Here is a 14087-nt window from a genome sequence, read left to right as displayed (position 1 = left end):
GAGTTTCATAAGCTTCTTGAAAATGGCTGGTGTGCGAGCGTACAGCGAAATAACATTAAAATATGTTTGGTTAGCCTTGAATTTTTGTCTCCTCCTCGCTACATCTAGCAAGCAGCTGTTTAAAAAGTTAAATTTTTTGCTAAGGTAGCTGCCTTGTTGAACTTTCGTTGGAGATGCCCTAATTAAAAAATAAAATAAAAATAAAAATTATCACACCACATTGCAATGGAAAAATACTATTGTGTCACGTGGCAGGCTGAATGACATGTTATGTCGTGTTTTTTTATTTAAAAAACCTTGATGGTATGAGAAATTTTTTATTAATAGTGAAAATAGAAGTTGTTCTTAGCCAGAGAAAATAAACCTTACTTGGCCCTTATAATATAAGAAAAAAAAATATGAAAAATACATAAAAAGAATGGGACATAAACTTTATTCTTCTAGAAACGAAAATAAGAAAAATACAAGGAAAAAAAGAGGGACATGAAACCTAACTCCTCGCAAGTGATCTTTTATCACAGTGGTGGAAATGTATTAAGCTCTTGCATGACTGTGTGGGTTCAAACCCTGTTGGTGGCTACCTAACATCTAATTTAACAAAATCTATCGTTTGACAAAAAAAAAAAAAAAAAAAAAAAAACCTAACTCCTCTAAAACAAAACTTAACAAATAATAATCGGCAAAACAAGCTGTCAAAACTTATCTCTCTAAAACAAAACCTAACATGATTCATTTTTTTGTTATTTACCTGTTTCCACCGTCCAGTTTTCTAAGCGGTCCACACCAATTAGGTCGTGTTTTTTGCACATTTGAGACCTGAAGGGATAAATGACAAGGTTAATGATGAGAAAGCTAGAATTTACTTTAGCTTTTTATGTCTATATTTTCAAACGTCTTTGTTAAACGGTCCAAATGTTCAGATTAAGAGCGGATCTTCTCATTTACTAGCTACGCCTCCAAATGGAGAATTGATCCCACTCACTTAAAAACTGCTTTGCACATTTGAGACTATTAAATGGATAAATAACAATGGTGACTAATGAGAAAGCTTAGAATTTGATGTAACTTTTAGTGCCTATTTTTTCAATCGTCATATTAAAAGGTCCAACTGCTCGGATTGCAGAGCAGATCTTATTAAGAAAAACTAATAAAAATGATTTGAAAACTTTGAGTTTTAATGATAAGGACAAAATAAAGGATAAAGTGAATAGTACCAGGTTTGACTTTTTAGTGTAAAAATGTGATTTTTCGTTAAAACTCCCATCTTATTATCTACGACAAACTGTTTGTGTCCGGTATTCAAGCTGTACTGTACATGTCACAATATAAATTGAGAAAATGATATAGTTTTATGTGCTGCCAATGGTAGAGTTAAAAATCTATTCCAGAAGGGACTTTTAAGCTAAATGAAAGAAAAAAAAAAAAAAAAAAGTTGCAAGTATAACTAATTAGTAAACAATCAGAAGTTTTTTTGGTTGTTTTCTATTGTCATGAAAAATTTTAATCAAACAAGATTGATGGATTTTTAAAATTTGTATGAAAAATTTAGTATTGAGATGATTATATCATAAAAATAGAGCTTGCTTACGAGCTTTAATAAAAAATAATTAACACATTTGATTCGAACAAAATTTAAAGTCTTAACTAGCTTAAAATTATTACCATGAGATTTTTCTTTCAACATAATTGTTTGCATAAACAAATCTCGAACCCGTGATTTGCTGGAAACTTTAAAGTGTACTACACCAATAGATCGTATACTCTTCATTGTATAAACTAGCAGACATCACATATAAATTAGTGAAATTACAGGATGCGCCCTTGCCTCTTCTAGCTTCTATGTGGCTCCGCCTCTGCACCCCTCTTCACTTATTTTATGACACCCGCTTGAATATCAGGCACTTCAAAAAAATTTCTCCTTATCTACAAGGCCTTCAAATGAGGAGAGTTGATCCTATTTACTTAAAAATGCCATTAATATGAAAACTTAGTTCCCATTTTGTTTTTCTTTTTGAATTTGGGAACATCGTAATATATATCGGTCTTTTGCTTTTATTTTTTTTTAACAGAAAAATATGTATTGGTTGGTATTGCACAACCATGCGAAAACAAATATCATAAGTCACTGGAATTAGTCAAGTGGTGAAAGTGAATGAGATGATCCGCGTAATTAGATTAGATTTAAGGGTTCTAAACCTTTGGATACAAACCATTAAAATAAAATGTTGCAGGAAATATATGGAGTGCGTTTGTTGCACCGGTCTATTTCAGACTGAATTAGCTTCAGGACTAAGCTGAACTAACTTAACTTAGACTAAGTTGACTGGCTTGGCTTGGACTAAGCAGGAAAAAAATAGTGAAGTGTTTGGTGTAGTACGGTACTGAATTATGAACTAAAATATTTTGAAGATCCAAATTAATTTTTTACTAAATTTTAATTACTTTTGCCTAAAGAAACAAAGACAATTATATATATATATATATATATTTTTTTTTTTTGAATATATTGATATTTTTACATTAAGGGAAGGGGGAGTTTGGCTAAGTCACACAATGGACAACCTAATTTGGTATCGAATTCACCATCCACAAGATTCGAACCTAAGACCTCTCACTTCCAAGTGAAGAGGAATATCACCACACCGTAGTACTGAATGGCAACAACTATATTATTTTGTAGTAATTTAATTTTTAAAACCTAATTGAGAGGAAATTGTAGCAATGGTTGCTCAATTTTAACTCAATTGGAGTAATGGTCCCTCAACTAAAAATTCATGTCCATTAGTCCCTTAACTCATCAAAAAGTGTAGCTATGGTCATTTTCGTCAACTCTGTTAAAACTTCCATTAAAATGAGTCATGTGCCATGTACGTGAGGCTAAATCAAGACATAAATATAGAAATAAAATGAAAAAAATTGTAGCAATTGTCCCTCAACTTTAACCCAAATAGAGAAATGGTCCCTCAACTTAAATTCGATTGAAGCAATGATCCCTCAATTTTGACCTAATTGTAGCAATGATCCTTTCAACACGAGTCATATTAACGAAATTCTGATGGAGTTGACTAAAAGGACTATAGTTGCACGTTTTGATGAGTTAAGGAACCGATGATCATGAATTTTTAGTTGAAGAACTATTGCTCCAATTGGGTTAAAGTTAAGGGACCATTGCTAAAATTTTCTCCCTAAGTAATGATTACGAGGCCGCCTTTACTTTTTAGAAGAATAGACCGACATTTTGTATTGCAAATCCTCTTTGCCTCTTCACTTCCTCTCTGCCTCTTCACTTCTTCTCACAAAATTGATTGCAAATTTTAAAATCAAAACACAGAGTAACAAAGAGATTGAAGGAGGTGGGGTGTGCATGTGTGATTGGCTCGAAGGTAGAAGGTGGGAGATGAGGGTTTGATATGGTTTGGGTTTTCTGGGTGCATTTGGGATTCAAAATTTCAAGCTCATCCTACTGTAGATTTTTTGGGGTTTTCTGGGTTCGAATTTTGGGAGTTAGATCTAATTTTGAAAAGGGAAACCCTGTAGATTTGTGTTTTTTTTTTGTTTCGAATTTTACGGAATCTAGGTTTGAAAAGGATTGTGGAATGCAAGGAAAAAGTAGATAGGAGGGACAAAGTGGGAAGGGGTGAAGTGCAGCAAAGTTGCCTTGGCAGTCCGCCCAATTTTGAGGGATCTAACTAAGACCTTCCAATAAAGCTTTTAGTAGAACTTAGTTTAGGCGAGTTTCATTAAAAATAGTTCATGCGTGAAACAAATATAGGACTACACCAATAATTAGTCCAATCTAGTCTAATGAGACTTAGTGAAGCCAAACAAACAGACCATGGACTTTTATTTACTACCTAATTTTTCTTGGTTTAAAATTTTCTTTGGTGCACATTATTTCATCACTGAAATACTGACAAATTTAATAATTATTTATCATCATTATTATACTATCTTTGTTAGCAGAGTTGATGGATTATTTACGTATGGCTGTTTGTGTAGATTTTGTGACAAAGAAGTCAGGACAGCAGAATCTTCCACAACGTATTGTTGATAAATAAGTAATTAAATATTAACGCACACTTGGAAGAAGAACATAAAAGTAGGATAATACTTTGTAAGCAGTTAGATGAAAACAAACCATTTACTCTCAAACAAAGACATAATGTATGTAAAATATTTTGTATGCATATACTGTTGTTGTCCACTTTGAGACTGCCTCATTTGCTTCTTGCTTTCAAACTAACATTCCAATTCCAAAAAACCCTTGAAAGTTTGTTAGGGACAGCCGCCCCCCTCCCTCTCTCTCTCTCTCTCTCTCTCTAAAAAGTATGTACTAATATTATTATTAATGCCTCCATGATTGGTGTCCAAGAGAGTGTTGACATCTCGGAAGTAAAGTCACTTGAAAGTGTTTGAATCAGACTCATGAGGTCCCCGCACCGCATGGATCGATTTGAATCGTTCATGTCTCCATCAATATATTGCATGCAGTTCCTACTTCTTTTGATTATGCACTACATAATTAAACACATTACGTAGTTGCTAGAAAAAAATTACACACATATTACGTATGGTCCCTGGTTTAATACTTATTCATTTTGATTCATATACTATATTCATCGAACTAATTCACTCTGTATTATCGATCATGCATATGGGTCGGACAAAGATGAATTATTGGTTGACTGAAGTGGATGTGTACCCTGGCTTCCATGCACAGAATGAAATAAAATATGTTCAGCAGTACATGTGTTTTTTACAGTCTCTGCCTATTTCACTACCTTCTTTCTTTTTGTTGGTCAAATATGATCATATAGATCGATCGCTTAGCAATTATAAAGATGATAAAAAATCACAACTAAAATCAAAATTGGATTGTTCTTTGTTTTTATTTTTTGGTTAGTCATCTAAACTGTTCAGCGATATATATATATATATATATATATATATATATATATATATATATATATATATATAGTATGTACACAGTAATGCGATTGTACATAAAATTAGAAAGGATATATTTAGCTAGTAATATATAAACATGTTGTATGTGGAGCAAAAGATAATCAAGAAAATTATGAAGGTGACACGTGGACTTTTGGGTAAGACAAAATTACCCTCGAGGCACACCGGGATTCCCACATGCATGCAATGGACAATAACGGCTTAATCAAGGAAGAGTCAAAGGTGATCAATATGATATTTATTCAAATCCCTCTCATCACTCTCCTCATCAATCCCTTATTGATTTTATTCAAAAGGTAACTCCCAAAAGATCCTATTTAATTTGGGATTAATTACCATGTTAATTGCAAGATATTATCACATAATATCTTGCATTCTCCAAATACACCATATATGACTGGCCATTATTCTCCAAATAGGGCCCACCACTCCCTTATAAATAGCTCTATTATCATACTAAAAAGCTAAGTCATTTGCTACCCACAAACTCCTAAATACTTTCTTTTCAGAATTCCAACTTTGGCAACAAAGATTCTTCGGTCAAAGCCCCCCCCCCCCAAAAAAAATTTATCGTGGGCGCGTGAGACTTTTGGCCTTAATCTTAGGTGTTATATTATTTTGCAGGTGCATTTTTGTCAAAGAAAGAGATAGCGGAAATTTGCATCCACACTGTAGAAATTATTCAAAAACAAGTTATGATCTTCTCAGAGTTCAAAAGGTAGCAGAGTTTGGAGGGAAATTTGGAAAAGCAACCAAATTTTGGATCCCATATAGAATTATAGCCACCATTTTAGATTTATGATAATTATAACCCAAAATTGATATAAAAGTACTAATATACCCTTTGATACACCTTTATAATTTTGTATCAAAACAAAACTCAAAAAATGGACAATTAAATCCCCTTCTACTACAAGTTCAGAGACAGAAAACATATCAAAATCAGATAATGCAGAAGAGAAATGCCAAATGAAAACTGATACAAAATTTGCAATGGACAAAAAGCAGCTAGTAGGTAATGATCTTCTTTTTCATGCTTGCTAGATGCCCCAAACTTGTAAAAAACAAAAATTGCTAAATGTAAACGATCAATGTGTGTGGTGTGGGGCAATAAATATATATATTGACATGTTCTCCAAGTGATCTTAGCCATGAGTGTTCATGGCTTCCCAGACCAAGCTCTTCGGGACTGGATTCAACAAAAGACCATTTTAGAACGACAATAAATAAATTTTTCTTATCACACACAAATCAAACCGAGAAAATCCTTTTGTTCACACGGTCTATTTTTTTTCTTTGGAACCCAAAAAAAAAACTCGGTAAGACATTGGGATAATCTCATATTTGATTTGGGTTTTTTGGATTTGTTTTCAAACTCTCTCCTTATCTCTCAATTTCTGTTTTAAGGGTATATTAGTATTTACATATCAATTTTTGGTTATAATTATTATAAATTTAAAAAAGTGGCTATAGTTCTATATAGGGTTTAAATTTTGGTTATTTTTCCAAATTTCCCGAGTTTGGAATCTTATTATAATTTCTAAAAAAAATTGTTCATGACTGAAGCCTACCATTGAGTGGGCAATACTCTCCGCCAAGTTGGCTACTTCCAATTATGGAGCTCGAGTTTAGCTTTGGAATTAGCAGGTAACTATATTTTCTAAATACTGTAGGTTTAATGAAGTTAGAGTTCTAACGATCGTAATGAGTGATGTGGGAGCACGGGAGTTATTTGGTTAACATTTTAGCTACCTATTCTAATACACTGAATGAACTTGAAATTCACCGTAGAACTAAATGGTAATGTGAAAATTAATTCCAAAATATCTATAAACACATACAAAGTTCTCTAATTCTCCCGACGTGATCAGATGCAAGCTCCTGGTTGAATTTAGGTTTGAAATTGGAACGTGGCTTTGATGTCTTGAATATAAATTCCTATATAGGTTGACATCGCAAAATAATAAGGAAAAGATATATAGAAATTCTATTTCAATTCTTGAAGAATGTTACTTTTAGAATAAAACCGTGTATTAGATTAAAAACCTAATTTTAGTCCTTGACATTTAATTGTAACTATCAAATATTAATTCTAAGTTGTAATAATTATTGAGCTTTTGTATGTAGGTTATATATTGATTCTCATAAACAATAGAAACATTATTTGATAATCTCTACTAATTAATAAAACACTCAATGTCAACTAAAACACTACGAAATTACCAGTTTAACCCTTTAATTAAAACAGAACATGAATAAGAAATATGGGGCAGAAATGTAATTTCACACAACCAAATTTTGCTATTTTTTTTCAAGGCCTCACCGACATGTAATCATAACATATCTCTAATTAAAAAAAAAAAAAAAAAAAACTTCCCACTCCCACATTCTCTATATATCTCTTCCTCTCTCCTACTATTTCAAAAAAAAAAAAAATAAATAAATAAATTCTCACACACTTTGTGTGTGCGCTAGTTATTATTAAGTTCCCATAATAAAAAAAAAAATAGAAAACGTCATTTTAATCCTTGGCAAATATGACTTTTAGACTAAAACCATGAGTAAGATCAAAATATAATTTTAGTCCCTTGATACATTAATAACCTCATTTATTAATTACATTTTCATGTTTTAATTATTTCTTTTTTTCTTAATAATTTTAATGTATTAATTTTATTTCATTATAATTTTCATTTTCATTTCATTTATCGTAATATATTTTGTTGTAAACATTTAGATAAACTAATTTTTGTTATATAATATATTTGGATGTACTTTGTCTTCGTTATTTAGGTACATTAAATTCATTATAATACATTTAGGTACACACATTTCGGTACAAACATTTAAGTACATTAATTCAATATAATACATTTTGATACATACATTTCGGTACATACATTTCGGTACACACATTTAGGTACATTAATTTAATATAATACATTTCGGTACTAACATTTAAATACATTAGTTCAATATAATACATTTTGGTACATTAATTGAGTCTTTCAAATTTGAAGAATGTTAAATAAAATTAATAAATAAAAAAAAAACTTTTTTTGGGTCAAAAAATAAATTAAAATTTGTATATTAATAAATTTAAATATTTAATGAGAGACATTAAATAAAATGGACATTAATTATTTTGAATTAAGGACACATCAAGGGACTATAATCAATATGTAATCTAGCACCAATTTTAATTTAAATTCAATCTTCTTGATGGATTAATGTCACAGCCCGTCCCGGGATTTCTATATCGGGAATGTGAAATGACGGAAATGACCTTAACGTGACTAAGGTATGTGTGTGTGTGATATATTTTGGACTAAATGCACACATTTCATAAACTTTTGGAAATTATATTTATGTAGATTAAATTTTGGTTTGTGTTTTGTGTGGTAAGAAATAGATTTTGGATTGTGGTTGGACCACACACATACACCTCATCCCTCTCTCTTTCCCCCGTGTCTCTCTCTCCTCCCCGTCGACTTCCTCTCTCTCTCACCCTCTAAGGTACGGACAAGGGCCAAGAACTCCAAAACTCCACGGATCGAAGATTGTGAGGGTACCATCGTGCTCGTGAGGACTATACGAACTCAACCACACCCATTTCAGGTAAGAAATCTTTTGATTTCACGTCGAACTCACAACTCCGATTTTGAACACTATTCATGCAAACGTAAAATGTTGTGTTTTAAGGAAATCTAAGCTCATAGGGAGTTTAAGGAGGTCACAAGGAGGCTCGGAGTGGTTCGTTGGAAGAAATTGGATGTCGGGATCGTGAAATTCGAAGTTGGCCGATTTTCTTAGATTTTTCCCAACAAGATCCCGTGGGTTTTGAAGTTTGAAAGAGGTATAATGTTGTTCTACTCCTCTCCAGCTTTCTTTTGGTACAAATTTCGTAGAAATTGGATGAAAATCGAGTGAGAAATCGAACTTAGAAAATTTACCCAGTTTCCGGCGACGGCGACGGTCGCCGGAGCTGAAAGAAGAAGAAGGAGGAATATTCTGTTAAGTTAAACGGAATATTCTAACGGCGTTAAGTTACGCCGTTAAGTTTTATTAAAGGAAAAACGGAATATTCCCGGAATATACCTGACGGCGTTAACTGACGCCGTCAGTGTGCAGTGCAAGTGGCCACGCGTAGGGGCGCGTCTGGCCGTGCGTGTGTCGGCGCGTGGGGGCGCGTGAACAGTCCAAAAATTATTTTAAAAATTTGGGGATGATCCTAAGGTTATGTAGATCACTGTGGTATATTCATATCCCCAATTTGAGCACCGTATGAGAAGTTATTAAGAATTGTTGGTTAGGTGCTTTAAATAAAGTTTTATAATTATTTCGCATATAGGTGAAAATGTGAATTGACGATCCGACCGTTGGATCGTCACCAAACTTTGATACGTTGTAATACATAATATTTGAGGATTATAGGAACTTACGGATTGGGAATCCGAGTTACGGATCTTCCGGAATTGGAGTTGTAAGTTCATAAAATAGAATGTTAACCGTCACTTGGTTTTGGAAATTGACGGAGATCCGACCGTTGGATGGTAATGAAATTTTAGGATGTGGTCCTAGAGATATATTGTGGACCTCTGGAAGTTATGGATTTAAAATCTGAGTGGTAGATCTTCCGGATCGAACTACGTAGTGACGTATTTTATATAAGTTATATATTCTATCGATATGAATTCTGAGGTTGGATTTGATTATTGTTTTAGGCGCCGATCGTCATGACGCCTTGGCGTATTGTGCTAGGGAGTTGTAGGGCGAACTCTAGGTGAGTGGGCAGTATTTTCTATTTATACCTATATGCTATTGAATTTCCCAGAAATTGAGTTTTAATGAAAATATGTTTTTAAATGCCATGCATGCAATTGATGAGATATTTGAATTAATAATTGATACATATATATGTGAATTGACACTGTGGACGAACATGTGAGTTTTTACATTATTCATACGATTTATTTATGAAAATTGCATTGAAAGCTCATAACCTGCACCCTAGGTGTTAGTGCTTATATTATTATTCACCACACCGCACGCTCGTCTTGGATCCAAGTAGGTGGATGTCGTACAGACCATGTGAGGGTTCCGACATGCTAGTCGTATAGATCACCAGATGTGATTCCGACTAGTGGGTGACCTTAGTTATGCGCGCTAATGATTGATGAGAGAAGCACTAGAGCGTATTTATACACCTTTCATCGTACAGACTACTATACGTAGTTCCGAGTGATGTGCAGTGTAGTGCTGTACAGGTCACAGTTGGTGACTCTGGCAGGGCCGTATAGGTCACTGTGGTGACTCCGTCTGAGTGGGATGTTGAGCTTTAGAATCAGCCGTACATGACCCTTGTAGGGTCTCCGATTGATTTATTATTTCACCTGTTATATTGATGCATCCATATTCTGTTTTGACTTTGTGGCATGGCATGATTTCTGGATTTTGATACAGATTGATGATTTGAGATATGAGGATTTTTTTTTTGTTATATACTATTATGTTATTTTCTGGGAAAAGTATACAGGTTTTACAGAGAGGGGTTAGAATTATTTTTGGCGAAATGTTTTTGAAAAGCTTTGGTTTTACTGACCCACTCAATTTTGTTTTTCGCCCCTCCAGGTTCTAGTTAGCAGAGCTTTGGTGGCCACGAGGAACCCAACGGCGTTCTGACAGAATTCACAAAAGTAGGATTCACCCTCGGGGATTTCCATTTTAGTAATTGTATTTTAAAAGCTTCCTAACTGTGTAAATGGTTACGTCACTCTCACGTGACGGCCAGCATGCCCTCCTTCGAGACGGGGTGTGTCAGTTGGTATCAGAGCCTAGGTTGCAATTCTGGACATCTTGAGAATTTCCTAGTGTCTTTTGTCAGAACTATACCGCCTCGTAGCGAGCCACGTAGTTCGGATGAACCTAATTTCCCTAATATAGTAGTTTGGGGGGAAATTATTGCCATTATGATTCAGTCTATTATCTAAAGGAACCTTTGAGACTGGTTATAAGTTAAATTTGAATCCCTTTAGGGATATGAAGGACCTAAGGGAGCAAATTGACGGCTTAATCATTTGGGAAAAGGCGTTTTGGATTATGCAAAGTCAAGAGAATCTTCCTCCCGACAGGTGGGTCGAGATGACTACCTAGTTTTTGAGTGTTGAATCTGTATTCTGATGGAGATAGGAATGTTATCCGATGATATCGGAAGGACAGCTGTTTGGAAGTTGTTTAAAGAATTGTTTAAGAAAAAGTTCATTCCTCCGGCATAATGTGATGGTAGTAAGCAAGAATTTGCAAATGTGAGACAAGGAAAATGACGACGGATGAATATTATAGAAAGTTTACAGACTTGCCTTGTTTCCATTCGGATGTTGTTGTTAATCCGGTCGAGGTGTTATGTCGTTTTTGGCTGGATAATAAGAAGAAGTGGCGTTCTTTGGCGACCACTATCCAATGTACTATTTACCAAGAATTTACGAGTTGTTGTTGAGAATTGAGGACTCTGAGAGCATGATCAGCGAGAGTAAAGAAGAATAAGAAAAGAATGGTAATTAGAGGAAAGACGATAAAGTTAAAGATCCGTCATATCAAGGACATCGAAAGACTCAGAGCTTCAAAAAAAGTGAAGTTAGAACTAATTCTTTCAGCTTAGGTTTTAATGCCACTGGTCAGAGGCGAAGTGATAGATTTACTGGTGATCCCAGATCTTAAAGACAAGGTGACTCGAGTAAGGGAAATGTACCTTTGTGCCGTAGGTACAATATTAGACAATTTGGAGAGTGTGGGAATCAGTGAATGTGTTCATATGTACGGATGGGACATAGAGTTATGAATGGTCCCTAGAATTAGTTGTTACCCAGCAGTCTTCCCTGACACCACAATATCGATCCAGCAGGTTTATGGACTTAATAGTTTGGTCAGATGGGCCGTGGGTACAAGGATATTTGATGAGTTATAAGTCCAGCTATATAGGCCACAAAAGGTGGATCCGGCGGACATATTATTTGGAAAATTGATGAGTAAGTCGTACAGGTCATTATAGTTGACTCCGACTTATGTGCTAGCATGGATGGTTGAGCTAGAGAATCAGCCGTACAGGTCATTCTAGCTGACTCCGGGTGATATATTTCTTATTATGGACGATGTTGCCAAAGAGAGTAATGTTGGAGCACGATCAAAGAGTATTTATGTATTTCTAAGGAAGAACAAGAAGATAATATTACACCTTCAGGAATTGTTACTTACTTATTGAGACAACAGTGAGTTATTTGTATTGCGGGCTGCAGACCGTAATATTTATAACTTATTTGTTGGATTCGTTAAGCAAGTAAACAGGTAGGGCACTCTATGTTGATTTGGTTTATTCAGGATGCCTAATGATGGTGGAAGATATAGTTATGCCAGTGAATCTTATTTCGTTGGACATCGTGGATTTGGATGTGAATTTAGGCACATATTAGTTACGTTATAATCATAACAAGATAGATTGCTACGGGAAACCAATTACCTTCCACCAATTTGGATGACTAGAGGTTACTTTTGTGGGTATTCAAAGTGGATTGAGTTAGGCCGTTATTTATGCTGTGAGAGCAAAGAGATTGTTATCGAAAGGCTGCCAAGGATACTTAGCTCATATGGTGCTAAATGATGTTGCTTCTAGTAGTTTGGGAGATGTAAAGGTGGTTAGACATTTTCTTGATGTTTTCCCTGAGGAATTACCTGGATTGCCGTTAGGCGGAGATATGGAGTTCACTATTGATTTGTCTCCAGGCAAAAATTTTATGTTAAAGATTGGTTCATGATGAGTTAAGGGAATTGAAAATTCGGTTGCAGGAATTGGTTGATAAAGGTATCATTTAAAGTACATCACGTTGGGGGAACACCAGTTTATTGGTGAGGAAGAGAATGGACATTAAGGCTATGTTTTAATTATAGGCAATTGAATCGGGTAATGATCAAGAACCGTTATCCATTGTTGCGTATTGATGATTTGTTGATTAACTTAGAGGTATGCGTATTTCCTAAGATTGACTTAAGGTCTGGTTGTTACCGATTGAAGAGTTAATGATAACGTTCCTAAGATTGTGTTCAGGACTCGTTACGGTCATTATGAGTTTTAGTGATGTTATTCAGATTGATGGATTCTCTTGCTGTTTTATGAGTTTGATGGATGAAGTATTCTAGGAATGCATTGACAAGTTTGTTATTGTTTTCATTGACAATATTCTGGTATACTCTAAGCCTAGAGCAGAGCATGTTAGATATTTTAAGTTGATGTTACAAAGTTTAAGGGAACGTCGATTGTATGCTAAGTTTAGCAAATGCCAATTTTGGATGAATCAAGAAGCATTTATGAGATAAGTTATATTTGCTAAAGGTATTCAAGTGAATTTTTAAAATGTAGCAGAAATTGAGAATTTGGAACAACCACGAACTGTGATTGAGATTCGAAGTTTTCTTAGTTTGGCAGGCTATCGTGGACGGTTCATGAAAGATTTCCCAGTCATTGCTTTGCCACTGACGAGATTGACGAGAACAGAGGTTAAGTTTGAGTGGATAATAATTGTGAGCAAAGGTTTCAACAGTTGAAGTATTTCCTCACTCATACACGTATTTTAGCACTCCCAGAAGATAGCAGTAATTATGAGGTCTTTAGTGATGCTTCTTTGGTTGGTCTTGGATAAGTGTTAATGCAGCAAGGTAGGGAGATTGCCTATGCTTCACGGCAATTGAAACTGCATGAAATGAATTACTCTACTCACAATTTGGAGTTAGTAGCTATCATCTTTACTTGGAAGTTTTGGAGACATTACTTTTATAGTGAAAAGTGTAAGATTTTTACGAACCAAATGAGTCTCCAATGTCTGCTTACTCGGAGGTATTCTAATCTTAGGCAACGAAGGTGGATTGAGTTACTAAATAATTATGATTGCACGACCAGGGTGATCGTGAAATTGTTGCGATTGATGCACTTGGTAGGAAGGCTCCAGTAAGAATTAATGCTTTGTATGCTTGTTGTGTTTTCCCTTCTTGCGGATTTGGGACCCTGGAGTGAAACTTAAGGTAAAAGTTGAGAAGAAGCTTTATTGACTAATTTTCAGGTTAGACCAATT

General features: G+C 34.6%; 1 protein-coding gene across 1 annotated transcript in view; it reads left to right on the top strand.

Moving 5' to 3' along the window:
* Positions 1-10921, top strand: part of LOC126601148 (mediator of RNA polymerase II transcription subunit 20a-like) — a 59703-nt gene extending 48782 nt beyond the window's left edge. The window contains exon 6 of the mRNA XM_050267818.1: positions 10912-10921. The gene's annotated coding sequence lies outside the window, so the exon portion shown is untranslated. The remainder of the gene's footprint in view (positions 1-10911) is intronic.
* The last annotated feature ends 3166 nt before the right edge of the window (positions 10922-14087 follow it).

Source organism: Malus sylvestris, chromosome 15 (assembly GCF_916048215.2).
Source record: "Malus sylvestris chromosome 15, drMalSylv7.2, whole genome shotgun sequence".
Taxonomy (NCBI): Eukaryota; Viridiplantae; Streptophyta; class Magnoliopsida; order Rosales; family Rosaceae; genus Malus; species Malus sylvestris.
The sequence above is the reverse complement of the archived record's forward strand: the minus strand, read 5'-3'. Positions and strand labels throughout refer to the sequence as shown.